Genomic DNA, 14,872 nt, shown 5'->3' with positions numbered 1-14,872 from the left:
AGAAGAGAGGAGGGAAGAGAAATCATAACTCAGCATCCCGGGATGGGGCAGAGAGCTGCCTCCAGCATCCCAAAAGGAGCTCAGAGAGAAGGGCTCCTGGGGCACAGAGAATGGTACCCAGAGCCAGCCCGAGGTGTGGAGGCAGCGGCAGGGGGAGGGTCCAGGAGGCGGTGGTAGGAGGAGCTGGCAGACTCAAGGAGGTGAGGGCTCCGTGGTACAGAGGTTTCCAAAGGCCAGAAGGGCGGGTAGGAGTGGACAACCAAGGACCAGGTAGAGGAAGAAGCTTAGAAAGGAGCAGAGGAGCGAGAGCCTGCTGGCTAGAAATGGCCAGGGCAAATGGAAGAGCGGCTGGAGAGCGACGTGAAGGCCACCGGACATCTTGCAGATGGGCCTAGCGTTATGCACTTCCAAGGATCAAGAAGCTCTTCTAGGTTGTCTCTCCCAGAGCGTATGATTCAGTCCCATTTAAGAAACATTCACTGAGTGCTAGTCTGCGCTAGGACCGTGCTATGAGCTGAAAACACAAAGGTGACCCTCACAGAGATCCTGTTGTGGGGAGGAAAAAGACAAGAAATACGCAGTTACTGACACACTCAGCAACGCAGATGAACCCGAAAAGCAAAGTGAACAAGGCTTGTCACAGGAGACTATATACGATAGGATTCCATTTACACGAAATTCTAGATAGAGCGAAACTCTAGTGACAGAAAAGTAGCTCAGTGGTGGAAAGGAGCTGGGATTGGGAGGAGGGACTGTAGCAAAGGGCAGGAGGGAACTTTGGGGGGTAACGGAGATGTTTTGCATCATGACTGGGGGCAGTTACATGACCCTGTGTGTGTGAAGACCCATCACACTGTACACTTACAGTTGGTCAACGACTGTATTTAAATTATACTGCAATAAAGCTGAGCAAAAATACATAAATAAACAAAAAATTATGCGCCAGAACGTTAAGGCTCAAGATAGGGAAAACTGTGCTCAGTAGGAACCAAGAGGAGGTGGAGGGGGCAGTGAGGGAGGGCTTCCAGGAGGAGGTGATGCCTGAGATAAGACCTTAAGGATGGAGGTGGAGGGCAAAGCGTTTCCATGGAAGAAGGATTTCACATGGTAGCAGGGGACTGAAAAAAGTTCAGTATGCCTCCAACACAGAATGCAAAGTAGGGCTATCAAGTAATGAGAGTAGAGAAAATCAAGGTCCAAAATACAAACCTCATGACCATTGGGAGTACTGGGTTGAATAAACCCCACCTGCACCTGCAAAGGCCCACAAGAGGGAAACTGCAAGCAAGACAGGACTGGGAATTGCTCATCTGCCCTCAGCCGCCCCACAGACAGGGGTTCCTTCCCCTGTCCTTCCGGAACTTCATTCCTGCTCCCTTCATGTGGGAACGTCCCCCCCCACCAGGCAACAACCTCTGAAGTGGGCCATCCCCCCACCCCCCCAGTCCCTGCCCGCTGCCCACATCTATCTGCAAGCTTGCTGGCCCTAGTGGATCCGTCCGGCCTGGATTCCATGTGGCCACTGCCCCCTGGTGGCTGGAGCCATGCATTACTGAGGATGAAGGGACAGTGTCAAGGCCAGGGCCTAGTCTCTGCCCCACCAGAGCCCAGTCCAGACCACCCCCATCAATGTTCCCCCTTGCAGATGGCCTCCTCCTTGCTACATCCAACAGGCGCTTTTCAGTCCTATGGGACTTGCCTTCTCTGCAGCACACGGTCACAACCATCTTTTAAAAATGCTCTTTACATCTAAGAAAGTTCACCCCTCTGGTTCTCCTGCTGTCTCGGCTGCTCTCCCAGAGTGAATCATCCCTACCCCAAACTGTCTTCTCTCTGCCGGTAACCCCAAATTTGTCTCCAGCTTATCCCTCTCTCCTAGGCTTCAGACCAGATATCCAGCCACCTCCTGGAGGTCCCAAAGGCACCTCAGAATCAACAAGTCTAACCTGAAATGCCTCTTCCCCATCGTACCCCCCCAACACACACACACACACACACACACACACACACACACTTGAGATCCCTCCCCCCATAGTAGCAGCTCCATCTGATCTAGCAATGAAGTCAAGAAAAATGGCCCCCAGCCTGACAGCCTCTTCCTCACGTTCATATCCAAATCGGGCTTGCAATCGAATTCAGTTCATTTCCCGCCTTAATATTAAGATGAAACGGTGGGGAGGGATAGATTGGGAGTTTGAGACTGACATGTACACATTGCTATATTTAAAATAGATAACCAACAAGGACCTACTGTATAGCACAGGGAACCCTGCTCAGTATTCTGTAATAACCTGAATGGGAAAAGAATTTGAAAAAGAATAGATACATGTATATGTATAGCTGAATCACTGTGCTGTACACCTGAAACTAACACAACATTATTAATCAACTCTACTCCAATATAAAATAAAAATTTAAAAGTAAATAAATAAAATGTAGAAACCAACTGAAAAAAACAATAAAATTATTTTTTTAAAAAGATGAACCATATGAAAATTACCAATCGTCAATCAGCTTTTTTTTTTTTTTTTTTTTACAAAAGAGCAATTTCAAAGAATTCAACCTAATATTTCTCAAGTGCATCTCCTCTTCTCTTCCCTGCCCGCAGTGTCCTGGTTCAGGCCTCCACACCTCCTGCTTGGCCCGATGCACCTGCTTCCTACCTCGCCTCCCAGTTTCCAGTCTGGCCACTGGGGTGATCGTTCCACAACATGCCTCTGATGAAGTCCCTGCTTCAAACTCTTTCAGGGCTCCCTGCTGCCAACAGGACAAAAGCCAAACCCCTTAGCCAGCTTTTCAGGCCCTTTGCAATATCTGGCTCCCCTCCCCCTCCAGTCCCTGCCCACCATGCATCTTATCCTCCGACCACACCGGACCACCACTACTTCCTTGCATCCGCCTCCTCTTACCTCCTGGCCTTGGTACATGCAGTTCCCTATAACTAGAATGTCCTTCCCACTCTTCTCCCCCTGGCTAACCTATTAGACTTCAAGAACCAGCTCCCAGAGGCAGGGGCGGGCATGTTTTGTGACCCCCGCCTCCTGGATCCCCTCCTCTTCAGCCCAAATCCAGAGGAGAGGAAAAGGGGCGTAGATGGGGTGAGGAAAGCGGGCAGGAGAGAGCCGGGGTCGGGAGAAGGACGGTCCCTTTGGGGGAGGGGCACGTGTACCCGAGTGTTTATGCGTGTGTGTGTGTGTGTGTGTGTGTGTGTGTGTGTGTGTCTGGGCCTGGTGCAGGCTGCACGTTTGCTGGCTGGCTCTGTGTACCTGCGAGCGTGTGCCTGTTTGTCCCGTGGAGTCAGTGCTCAGTTCTGTGCCTGCAAGGTGTACAGTTAAGCTGGAGCTTGCCCAGGTTGGGGCCAAGTACCAGGAAGCTCAAGGCCCGGGCCTCCTGGTCGTCCTTTTTGCCCTGGCGCGTGCAAACCCGCCTGCCAACGTGACCTGGATCGACCAGGATGGGCCGGTGACTGTCAATGCCTCTGACCTCCTGGTGCTGGCTGCCCAGAACTACCCGTGGCTCACCAAACACACCGTGCAGCTGCAGCTCCGCAGCCTGACACAATCTCTCCTTGGTGGCCACCAACGATGTGGGTGTCACCAGCGCCTCGCTTCCGGCCGCAGGCCCCTCCCGGCGCCCATCCCTGATCCCTAGTGACTCCAACAACCTGAAATTCAACAACGTGCGCCTGCCGCGGGAGAACATGTCCCTCCCGTCCCACCTGCAGCTCAGTGACCTCACTCCAGACTCCAGAGGGAAACCAGCAGACCAGCAGATGGCTCAGGACAACAGCCAGCCAGAGTTTCTGGATCTGGAGTCCGGCGGCCTCCTCAGCAGCCGAGGTTTCATCCATCTCCCAATGCTGGGCTACATTTATCGGGTGTCCAGTGTGAGCAGTGATGAGATCTGACTCTGAGCTGAGGCCAAGACAGAGGGTTCCTTCTTGGCCCCTGGGCACCCTCCCGGTCCTCCTCCAAGGCCTGGCCACATTGCCAACGGGAAGAGGCCACGCCACCGCCACTTTTGCTTGTCCTCTGGGTCACTGGTATCCTTGGCAAGGCTGCCAGCTGGACCTAAGCCCTTGTTCCAACTCTGGTTGAGGGCCTGCATGATTGCCTGTGCCCAGGCGGATGAGGCTCTCTGTCCAGGTGTGCCTGGAGGTCATCCAGCATCTAAGCGTGGCATGGCCTGTCGGCTTGGGGCAGCTCTGTGCCCCACACCGGTACTCCTCAGCACTGGGGGCATGCCTGGTTGGGAGGGCCCTGCACGTCCTGGATCTCCTTCCCATGCTATGCAGCTTTGCTCCCTCAGGGAAAATTTAGGACCCTGCTAGCTGTAGAGAACCAGCCTGCCCTTTGCACAGGAACGCACCTCTGGCCCAGCAGCGCCGGCCAAGCACAAACCAGTACCCTTTGCTGCACACCTCTCTGCCCCAGCCCCCCTTGGGCATCACAGGTTATACATTGGACCTTCTCCACTTGGCACTAGACTTCCCCTCTGGCCTGGGCCCTGGTGGTGCCAGCGCCTGGTGTTAGCACAAGAAAGGGGAAGAATGGGAGGTGAGAAGTCTGGTCCGTCCAGGCCTGCATGTAGCTATGCCTTGTTTTCTTACAGTGTTAGCACTTTCAGCACGTCTTCTGGGGAGGGGGTGAGCAAGGGCCCCAGGGCCCTGTCTGGGGCTTCCCCAAGTCTGGCCTTTTCATGATTCACTGTGAGTGCCCTGAGCCCTTGGGGTTGACGGATTCCCGCTGAAAGTATCTACCCCGCTATAGGACCCCAGCCCTGACTACCCCATCAGCAGGAAGCTGTTCTTCCTGTCCCATCCCCTGTGCTTTAGGGGATGGCCACAGTGGCACATAACTTGAGAGTGCTGGAAACCTTAGGGGGACATGGAAAAAGCAGGGAGATCACATCCCCAAACAACCCGAGAACACTTTTGAAAAGCAACGTGGAAAAGATTGCAAATTAACAGAGTGCAAAGTGTATTTTTCCCTTCTTGATATCTTGTTTTGTAATTTTTCTCACGTCACTGCCAAGGACAGTGCTGAGCACGTGGTAGATTCTCAATAAACTTGACTGAGTGAAAAAAAAAAAAAAGAACCAGCTCCCATACCCTATGCTACTGTAAATCTCCAGCTTATACATTCATCCATTCCATACACAAGCTGAGGTACCTACATAAGTGTGACTTCCATGGAAGGTGCTGGGGATGCAAAGCAGGAGAGGATGTAACTCCTGCTGTCAAGAGCTCAAATTCTCTTGAGTTTTCAAGGGGAAATCATTCTCCCGAAATTGCAGGGGGCATTAAACTCAGAGAGGACAGTATGAACAGAAAAAAACGGACACATGAGGAAGAGCAGGGTGTGTGCAGACAGGCGGGCGGGTTGCTAGAGCACAAGCTGTGAGAGGAAGATGCTGCTGGAGAGGCTGGATGGGGCCCAGTCATTAAGCATCTTTTGATCTCAGAGGCCATGGGGGTTTCATCAAGGGCAGTTTTGCATTTTTGAGTGGGGGCCAGAGAAATCAGGAAGCTGTTGCAATAGCCTAGGCAAGAGGTACTAAAAGCCAGTATTACGATGTTGGTGTCAGGGACACAGAGGAGGGCACAGGCTGGAAAAACCTTGAGGAAAATCCAGTCAGCAAGGCTTTACATTTGGATATGAGGGTAAGGGAGAGAGTGGTGTCAAGGGCACGCTCCTCAGCTGGATGCCAGGGTAGGTGGAGGTCCCGTTTGCTGAGCTGGGAGAAAATAGGAGGCGGCATAGAACTTATTCAATGAAGTTCTGTTTTTGTTGTTGTGTTTGTTTTTGGCTGCGCTATGAGGCTTGCAGGATCCTAGTTCCCCAACCAGGGACTGAACCTGGGCCCTCAGCAGTGAAAGCAAAGAGTCCTAATCACTGGACTGCCAGGGAATTCCCCAGTGAAGTTTTTACGGAGCTTTTCTTTTTAATATAAATTTATTTATTTATTTATTTTTGGCTGCGTTGGGTCTTTGTTGCTGCACGTGGGCTTTCTCTAGTTGCAGCGAGCGGGGGCTATTCTTCATTGCGGAGCGCAGGCTTCTCATTGCAGTGGCTTCTCGTTGCAGAGCACGGGCTCTATGCGCGTGGGCTTCAGTAGTTGTGGCACGTGGGCTCAGTAGTTGTGGCTCGCGGGCTCTACAGCGCAGGCTCAGTAGTTGTGGCACGCAGGCTTAGTTGCTCCACGGCGTGTGGGATCTTCCCAGACCAGGGCTCAAACCCGTGTCCCCTGCTTTGGCAGGCGGATTCTTAACCACTGCACCACCAGGCAAGTCCCTTTATGGAACTTCTTATGTCTGCAGTGCTCATGGGACATGCCCTGGGTCCAAGAGTTTATATTGGCTCTGCAGTCAATATTTGGACATATTTACGTGCAGTATCATGGAGACAGGTCTGCACTGAAGATTTGGGCATCATCAGCATACAGGTGATAGCTAAAATCATGAGGGTGGAGGACCTCTCTCAGGAAGAATATGAAGAATGAGAGAGCTATGGGCCAAGGGAGGAGCACAGGGGAAGAGCCACATTTCAAAGGCAGGGCAGAGTAAGAGGAGCCCCTACAAGGACCAGAGAAGCTGTCAGGGAGGAAGGAGAACCTTGAATGTGCTGTGTTATGGAAGCCGAGGTAGGCAGCCCCTACGAGGCCCCCGGTGACCCTGCCTCCTGATACTCACGTGCTTGTGTGATCCCTTCCCCATTGTGGGCTGGACCTAGTGACTCACTTCTAATAAACAGAATATGGCAGAAGTGATGGGATGTCACTTCCAAGATTAGGTTATAAAAAGGACCACACTGGGAATTCCCTGGCAATCCAGTGGTTAGGACTCCATGCTCTCACTGCCGAGGGCCCAGGGTTCAATCCCTGGTTGGGGAAGTAAGATCCTGCAAGCCAAAAAAAACCAAAACAAAAAACACCACAGCTTCCTTGCCTGTGTAGTGCATGTCTTTCTTTTTCCCCAACTCTCCTGCCTCTCTCCTTCCTCCCTCTCTCTCTCCCTCCCTTCCTCTGTCTCTGTCTCTCTCTGTCTCTCTCTCTGTCTCTCTCTCTCTCTCTCTCTCTCTCTCCCTCTACTGGATCACTCACCCTGGGGGAAACTAGGTCATGCTATCCATCCACACACACACACAACCCAAGCCTTCAGAAGAGACCACAACCCCTCAGCTAGGCTGCTCATGGATTTCTGACCTGCAGAAACTATGAGATAATAAATGTTTGTTATTTTAAGATGTTAAGTCTTGGGTTGATTTGTCTTGCAGAAGCCAAGGGAGGAAAGATTTTCAAAAGAGAGGCACTGGTCAATGGAGTTAAAAACTGCAGATAAAGACTGAAAAATGTCCTTGGATTTGGCAAGAGAAGGTCATTAACAAGCTCGGTGCAAATGGTTTCGGTGAGTTGAGGACTCAGATGGGAGATGAAGCCTGGGGCTGACTGACGAGCAGGAGTGCACGGACAGCTATTGTTTCTGCCTGCCCAGAAGCCATTTCCCCACCGTCTATGACAGCTCCCTGATTTTTCTCTGAGTAACCACCCATGGCCTACCAGATACGTACGATTCCATGAGACTCTGTCCGCCAGGGTGCCCAGCTGTCCACAGGCCAAAGGGAGGTCACATGACTCAAACTGCACCAATCAGAAGCTCTCCCTGGAATTTGAATTGTGAGCTTACGTGACAGGACGCCTGAACCTGGTTGGAGCTGATTCATGCAGCAGCCAGGGCCCTGAGGAAACCGCCATTCCTTCCTGCTCTCTCGATTCCCGCCCCTGCCCTGGCTCCAGTCTTTTCTGAAGCCGGGTTCTTCGGTCTTTCCTTCCACTGTGTGTGCCACCTTTATTTCCTTCTAATAAATTCCTTGCTTGCTTAAGTTAGCAAGTCAGTCTCTGTTGCTTGCAGCCAAAGAACCCTAATTCATACTTATTTTCAAGAAATTTTGGGTGGGATGAGGAGAAAGACAAAGGGCAGGCACTAGAGGGGGCACAGAGTAAAGGGAGGTAGAGGTTTTTTGTTCTTGTTTTTGTTTTTTTATTTAGGCTGCACCGGGTCTTAGTTGCAGCACGCGGGATCTTTAGTTGCAGCGTGTGGGATCTAGTCCCCCGACCAGGGGAACTGCTCCTGTATTGGGAGCCCAGAGCCTTACCCACTGGACCACCAGCAAAGTCCTTGTTAGTTGTTAAAGTGGTAGAAATTTGCATATATTTATAGGCTAAGAAGAAGGAGTGAGAAGGAAGCACTGTTGAAACAGAGAAGGGAAGAATGAAGGAGTAATATTCTAGGAGTCATAATGATAGGCGATGCATGGGTGGAGAGGCTGGACTAGAAAAGAGCCTGGAGAAGGGAAGTAAAGGTGGGTGTGAATTCCTATAGGTGTGTATAGGAAGCTGAAAGAAATGAATGACTGATTAGCCTTAGTTTTATTTGTTGAGAATGAAAGGGTAGGGTTGGGGGATGTTCATGGGAGCGTGGTGACTGACAGGGGGTTGACCAAGAAGTCGGAGTGGCACCTATATGTACCACTTTGCCACCATTCTTCTCTGAGCCAATCTCAGCCACCTGAACCAGGGTTAGGGATGTGCTGATAGATGAGGCAGAGGCCAGGGTGTACAGGAACCCAGAGCGCGCTGCCCATTTTCCATTTGCCCTCCAGGCCCACCTCCACCCTTCTCTGCCCGTATGAACAGCATCATCCAGGCTGCCTTGCCCTCTGACTTCTAACTGGGTCATTCTGGATATGTCACCTCCTACTCCCAGCTCTGGATCAGTACCGTGGTTTGTTTGTTTGTTTCTTGGCCATGCCACGTGGCTTGCAGGATCTTAGTTCCCCAACTAGGGATCAAACCTGGGCCCCTGGCAGTGGAAGCATGGAATCCTAACCACTGGACCACCAAGGAATTCCCACTACCATGGTTTTTTGTCCCTTTTCTTTTTTGGCGGGGGGGTGGGGGGGAGCCACGTGGCACGCGGATCTTAGTTCCCTGACCAGGGACAAAACCTGCGCTCCCTGCATTGGACGCGCGGAGTCTTAACCACTGGACCACCAGGGAAGTCAGAGTACCGTAGTTCTGAGAGTGGCTGCACCCTCCACAACGCTGACGCTGCTCAGGTATGTTCCACGGTCTCACCGGGCTCCAGTAATATCATTTCCTCTCCTGACCCCTGCAGACCTCAGAGTGGTCCCAACTTCCCGCTGTCTTCACCTCCCTTGTTGGTTCTCTCAACCTGACCCACACTCTCTGCAAAAAGTCCCTTCATTAAATGATCTTTGAAATCCCAGCTGTGGTGCCCTCTGTTTCCCGCCGGGACCCTGACTATTAGAGAGCTAGCCAGAGAGATCAGATGGTCCAATGTGAGGCTCTGGCTGGGCAGGGAAGGGAGAGGAGCCAGGAGGGGTCTGGCCAACTGGCAGAAAACAGAGGGGTCAAGGGAGTGGAGCTCTCTCTATGAGTTGATGCTACAGGTGTGATGGCAGCGGAGGCCTGCCAGGCCTGGAAGGAAGGTGCTGGGATCAGAGCAGAGGATACTGGATTTTGAACATGGAAGATAGTACTGGGTCGTGGTTAAAACCAGGGATTTTTAATTTGGGACCCAGAGAGTGCTCTCTTACAATCTTGGCTTTGCCACTTTACTAAATGTGTCACCCAGGGAAGTGACTTCACCTTCCTGAGTGTGTATCCTCGTCTTTAAAATACCAACCCTACAGGTTTCGGGGACGGGTAAACATGTAAACCGTTTGGCACAGTGCCTGGCCTGTGGTATAAGTGCTCAGTAAATGTTCACTGTGTGCACTGCCCTTCCGGGTCATGACTAAGTGTGGTCATGGGAGTGGACGGCTGGTGTGGGAGGAAGGTCACCAAGGATGAGGTAGAAAGAGACTAAGACGCTCGATAACTAGAAGGATGGGTCACCACACGGAGGTTAAGTATCCCAGCAGAACGGCGGGGGCTGGGGTGGACAGGAAGTCTGTGAGGATGTGCTACGGTCTTCAGGAATGAGGGGGAGTAGGCAAGGAGTCAACAGATGTCAATGAGGAAGTGGAACAGAGGGTGATAGAACCCGAGGACCTAAGGCTCAAGGAAGCCTGGGTTCTGTGAAGCCAGATTAGAGTTGGTGTCTGCCTCATCTGAGTTCCCACAGTGATCACATCCCTCAGTGATCACATCCCCCACAAAGCCAGAGCATGGCAAGAGAGGGACTGGAGCTGACCCATCCTCTAGTAGCTAGAAGTATACACTGGTAAATGATTGTTGAATGATTTGGGGGTGAGGGAAGGAGAAAAGTCATGGGTAACGTTCAGTAAAGGGGCAGAGCCAGGATTGTAACACGGGGCTCTCTGGGTCCCAAATTAAAAATCCCTGGTTTTACAAAAACAGACTCATAGACATAGAGAACAGACTTGTGGTTGCCAAGCGGGGGTCGGTGGGAGAGGGGAGGATTGGGAGTTTGGGGTTAGCAGATAAAAGTATTATGTATAGAATGGATAAACAACAAGGCCCTACTGTATGGAACATGGAACTACATTCAATATCCTGTGATAAACTATAATGGAAAAGAATATAAAAAAGAACGTATATGTATAACTGAATCACTTTGCCGTACAGCAGAAATTAAAACAACATTGTAAATCAACTGTACTTCAATTAAAAAAATAAATAAAATTTTAAAATCCCTGGTTTAAACCACAACCCAGTACTGTCTTCCATGTTCAAAATCCAGTGTCCTGCGCTCTGACCCCGGAACCTGACTTCCAGGGCTGGCAGGCCTCCGCTGCCACCACACCTGTGGCATCAGCTCATAGAGAGAGCTCCACTCCCTTCAGCCTTCTGTTTTCTGCCAGTTTGGCCAGACCCCTTCGTGGCTCCTCTCCCTTCCCTGCCCAACCAGAGCCTCATATTGGACCATCTTATTTACCCTTGACTTTGTTCCATTTCTCTCTCTGCATACTCTTTACTTTTAATAACTTAATGCTTAAAAAAAAAAGCAACCTCTTACTCAGTTTAAACAAATGTTTCCTGAGACCTTTCATACATGGTATTCCACCTGTCTGGAATACCCTTGCCCATTCTATCCACCCAAAGATCTCCTACTCCTCATTCAAGAGTGAGCAGAAATTAATCATGAGGGAGAAGGAAGATAAACCACAATGGTATCCTACCACAAAATTAAAAGTGTCTGACAATACCAGGTATTGGCAAGGATGTGAGGCAAAGAGAACTCTCATTCAGTGCTGGTGGGACAGTAAATCGGTATAAACGGTTTAGAAAAGAAATTTGCCAGTGTAGTAGGCTGAAAAACGTCCCCCAAGGAAATTCCCCGGCAGTGGTTAGGACTTTGCCCTTTCACTGCAGGGGGCACGGGTTCAATCCCTGGTCAGGGAACTAAGATCTCGCAAGCCATGCAGCACAGCCAAAAAAAAAAAAAAAAAAAAAAAAAGTCCGTGGCTTAATGTCTGGAATCTGTGAATGTTATTTTATGTGACAAAAAGAACTTTGCAGATGTGATTACAGATTTTGAGATGAGGAGACTATTCTGGATTATTCGAGTGAGCCCTAAGTGCAATCACAAGGATCCTTGTAAGAGAGGCAAAGGGAGATTTGACACTGACAGAGAGGAGGCAATGTAACTACAGAGGCAGAAATTGGAGTAATGCAGCCACCGACCAAGGGATACTGGCAGCCACCAGAAGCCACAGTAGGCAAGGAACAAATTCTCACGTGGAGCCTCCAAGGGGAGTACGGGCCTGCCAACACCTTGACTTCAGCCCAGTGAAACTAATTTTAGACTTCTGGACTCCAGAACTGTGAGAGAATACATTTATGCTGTGTTAATCCACTAGGTTTGTGGTAATTCGTTACAGCACTCATAGGAAACTAATTAGGCAGTATTGACCAAACCTGAACATACTCTTGCCCATGTCCAGGAATTCTCCAATTCTCCTTCCAGGTATATCCCAACAGAAATGTAAGCATTGGGCTTCCCTGGTGGCGCAGTGGACAAGGATCTGCCTGCCAATGCAGGGTACACATGTTCGATCCCTGGTCTGGGAAGATGCCACATGCCATGGAGCAACTAAGCCCGTGCACCACAACTACTGAGCCTACGCTCCAGAGCCCAGGAGCCACAACTACTGAAGCCTGCGTGCCTAGAGCCCGTGCTCCGCAACAAGAGAAGCCCCCGCAATGAGAAGCCCGCGCACTGCAATGAAGAGAAGCCCCTGCTCGCCGCAACTAGAGAAAGCCCACGCACAAAGACCCAACGCAACCAAAAATAAATTTTAAAAAAAAAGCATTTGTTCACACACACACCACACACACACACACACACACACACACACACACACACACACACACACACGTAAGAATGTTCACAGCATTATACAGTACAGCTCCAAACTGCTAACAACCCAATGTCCATCAACAGTGCAATGCATGAACTAACTACCTGTGGGATGGTCATACAATGAATACTATGCAGCAATAAAAATGAGTCAACTACAAATAAACAGAACGTGGAAGAATCTCACAGACACAAGGTTGAACAAAAGAAACCAGACGCAACAGAAAACATATTGTATGATTCCATTTATATCAAATTCAAAAAGAGATAAAACTATTTCATTGAGTGACATAAAACTAGAAAGTTAAAGAAAAGCAAGGAATTATTACTGTAAAAGAAAGAATAGTGTTCCTAGCTAGGGGAAGAGGAGTTGTGATCAGGAGGGTGCACATGACAGAAAGGGGGTGGGGGGAATTCTGGGGTGTTGCTAATGTATGTCTTATCATGGGAGGCATGGGTGTTTCACAACAGCTTATTAACTGTACAATTTATGTTTTATGCACTTTTCTGAATGTTATATTTCACAATTATATGTTATATTGTGGTATTTGTTATATTTCACAAAAGTATCTTGGCGGGACTTCCCTGGCGGTCCAGTGGTTATGACTCCGCGCTTCCACTGCAGGTGGCGTGGGTTCGATCCCTGGTCGGGGAACTAAGATCCCTCATGCCGCATGGCCAAAAAAAAAAAAGTATCTTGGTGGCGGCGGTGGTGGTGATAATTTTTAATAAAATGAACAGGGAGCTTCCCAATCCATGAAGATTTCCTGGGTCCCTCCATCCAGGGTCATCTGAGCACCCCCAGCCTCTGCTGCTTGTTCAGTCACTGACCACTCTGGGCTGTGACCCCCAGTGTCCCAGTCTGGCTCACCCACCAGAACAGGAGCTGTCCAGAGCCAGCACCCAGGCTAGAGTCCTCTCAGGATCCCCAGCAGAGGCCAGCCAGCCCAGGGCTGGGCAACCAGGAGCCCTCTCGGAACATGTGCTGCTATGCAGGTACACTGGGCATGCCTCACCTACCACCTGACGTTGTCATTGTCAGGGCCCCTGTGTGTCTGCTAGCAATGTGGCAGGAGATGATTGCTGACCGAACGAGGGCGTGGCTGACTCTGCATTGCCACTTACCTTTGACTCAGTCCATCTGTCTCTCTACATCCCATTCAGGAATGTTCCCTAAGGCCTCCTCGAGGAATGTTCTCTGCCTGGAATGGCCACTCTCTGTCATTCTGCTGAACTCCTACTCATCCTTCAAGAGCCAGCTCCAGGTTCCTCTCCTCTGTGAAACCATGGCCCGCCTTCCTCTGAGCTCCCACAGGCCCCTATTTCCCTTGGCTGCAGCCTGTCCATGTCCTGCCCCATAGAATCTTTCTCGACTTCTGAAGCTCTCTGACCTCCCTGGGTTGCCCTCTTAGCCTGGGTCTGACCCACTTAATAGGCCTCCTCAGGACTCTGTCAAACACCCAACACGGGCTCTGGCAAGCCCGGGCGAGCTCTCTAGCGCGCCCAGGCGAGCTCTCTAGCGCATGCGCGCAGGCAGGTTCTGGAAGCGCAAAACACTGCCTCGAGGTTCCTGCCACCGCGGACTCTTGGCACACACTGCGCCTGCGCAGGCTCCCGCGGCCTCAAGGCTAGGCTCCCTTACTTCCGGCATGCATTTGCCACGAAAGACGCACACCCCGCTCCCCACCCCCGACCCCGGCTGAAAAGGGTGGAGCGGGCGGGGCCTAAGGCATGGGGCGGGGCTTGTAGGAGTGAGGGCCTCAGGAATAGGGCGGGGCTGAAGCAGGGGGCGGGGGCTTCAGCAAGGAACTGAACTGGTGATGGGAGTGGAGGTGGGTAAGGGCCAGGGCCTGAATCTTGTCCGCTAAAGAGGCTGGGCCCAACGCTGGCAACCTGGAGGTTGGTGGGGAGACGCCCCAGGGCCTGAGGGAGAGGCGGACGCTGAAGTTTAGCTCAGGGTAGGTCAAGCAGCAGCCCCCACCCCCCAAGCACGGGAAGCCCCAGGTAGAGGAAGACCCCAAATGTTGACAGGTCGTGAAAAGAAAGCCTGTGTCCCACACCAGCCAAGGAGACTCCCCTAGTTGAGGGAAGGAGAAAGCACCTGGAAGCCCCCACCTGCCTTCCCAACCTGACGGCATCCACCAGTGGAGAGCTGTTTTCCATCTCAGTGCTTCTCTACTCCTGCGGCAAGTCACTTCCAAAATCCCTACTTCACACAGCTGGCTAAGTATTAAATAGATCTTATCTAGGTGCCCAGCAGACATTACCTCCCTCCCAGAGAAGGTAAATGGAGACAGTCTGGGATCACACAGCAACTAGATGCATCAGGTCTTGACTCCTGGACAGGATTCAACTCCTAGACTTGCCGCTGTATCCCTGTATATCAACACAGGTCAGGGGTCCAGGACAGGTTCCCAGGCGTGGATAGCTGCATCCTTTCCCCCAAGAAAAGCCGGCAGTTGGGAATCCCTGCCCTCCCCCTCCCCAACTCCCAGCCCAGGTCCCCTTCTCGCCCAGGAAGGAAAG

General features: G+C 51.2%; 1 pseudogene; it reads left to right on the top strand.

Annotated features, from left to right (window-relative positions):
* The first annotated feature begins 3,093 nt into the window (after positions 1-3,093).
* On the top strand, positions 3,094-4,446 carry LOC117308931 (transmembrane protein 25 pseudogene; annotated as a pseudogene).
* The last annotated feature ends 10,426 nt before the right edge of the window (positions 4,447-14,872 follow it).

The sequence above is a fragment of the Tursiops truncatus genome, chromosome 19 (assembly GCF_011762595.2).
Source record: "Tursiops truncatus isolate mTurTru1 chromosome 19, mTurTru1.mat.Y, whole genome shotgun sequence".
Taxonomy (NCBI): Eukaryota; Metazoa; Chordata; class Mammalia; order Artiodactyla; family Delphinidae; genus Tursiops; species Tursiops truncatus.
This window is presented reverse-complemented; position numbering and strand designations above follow the sequence as displayed.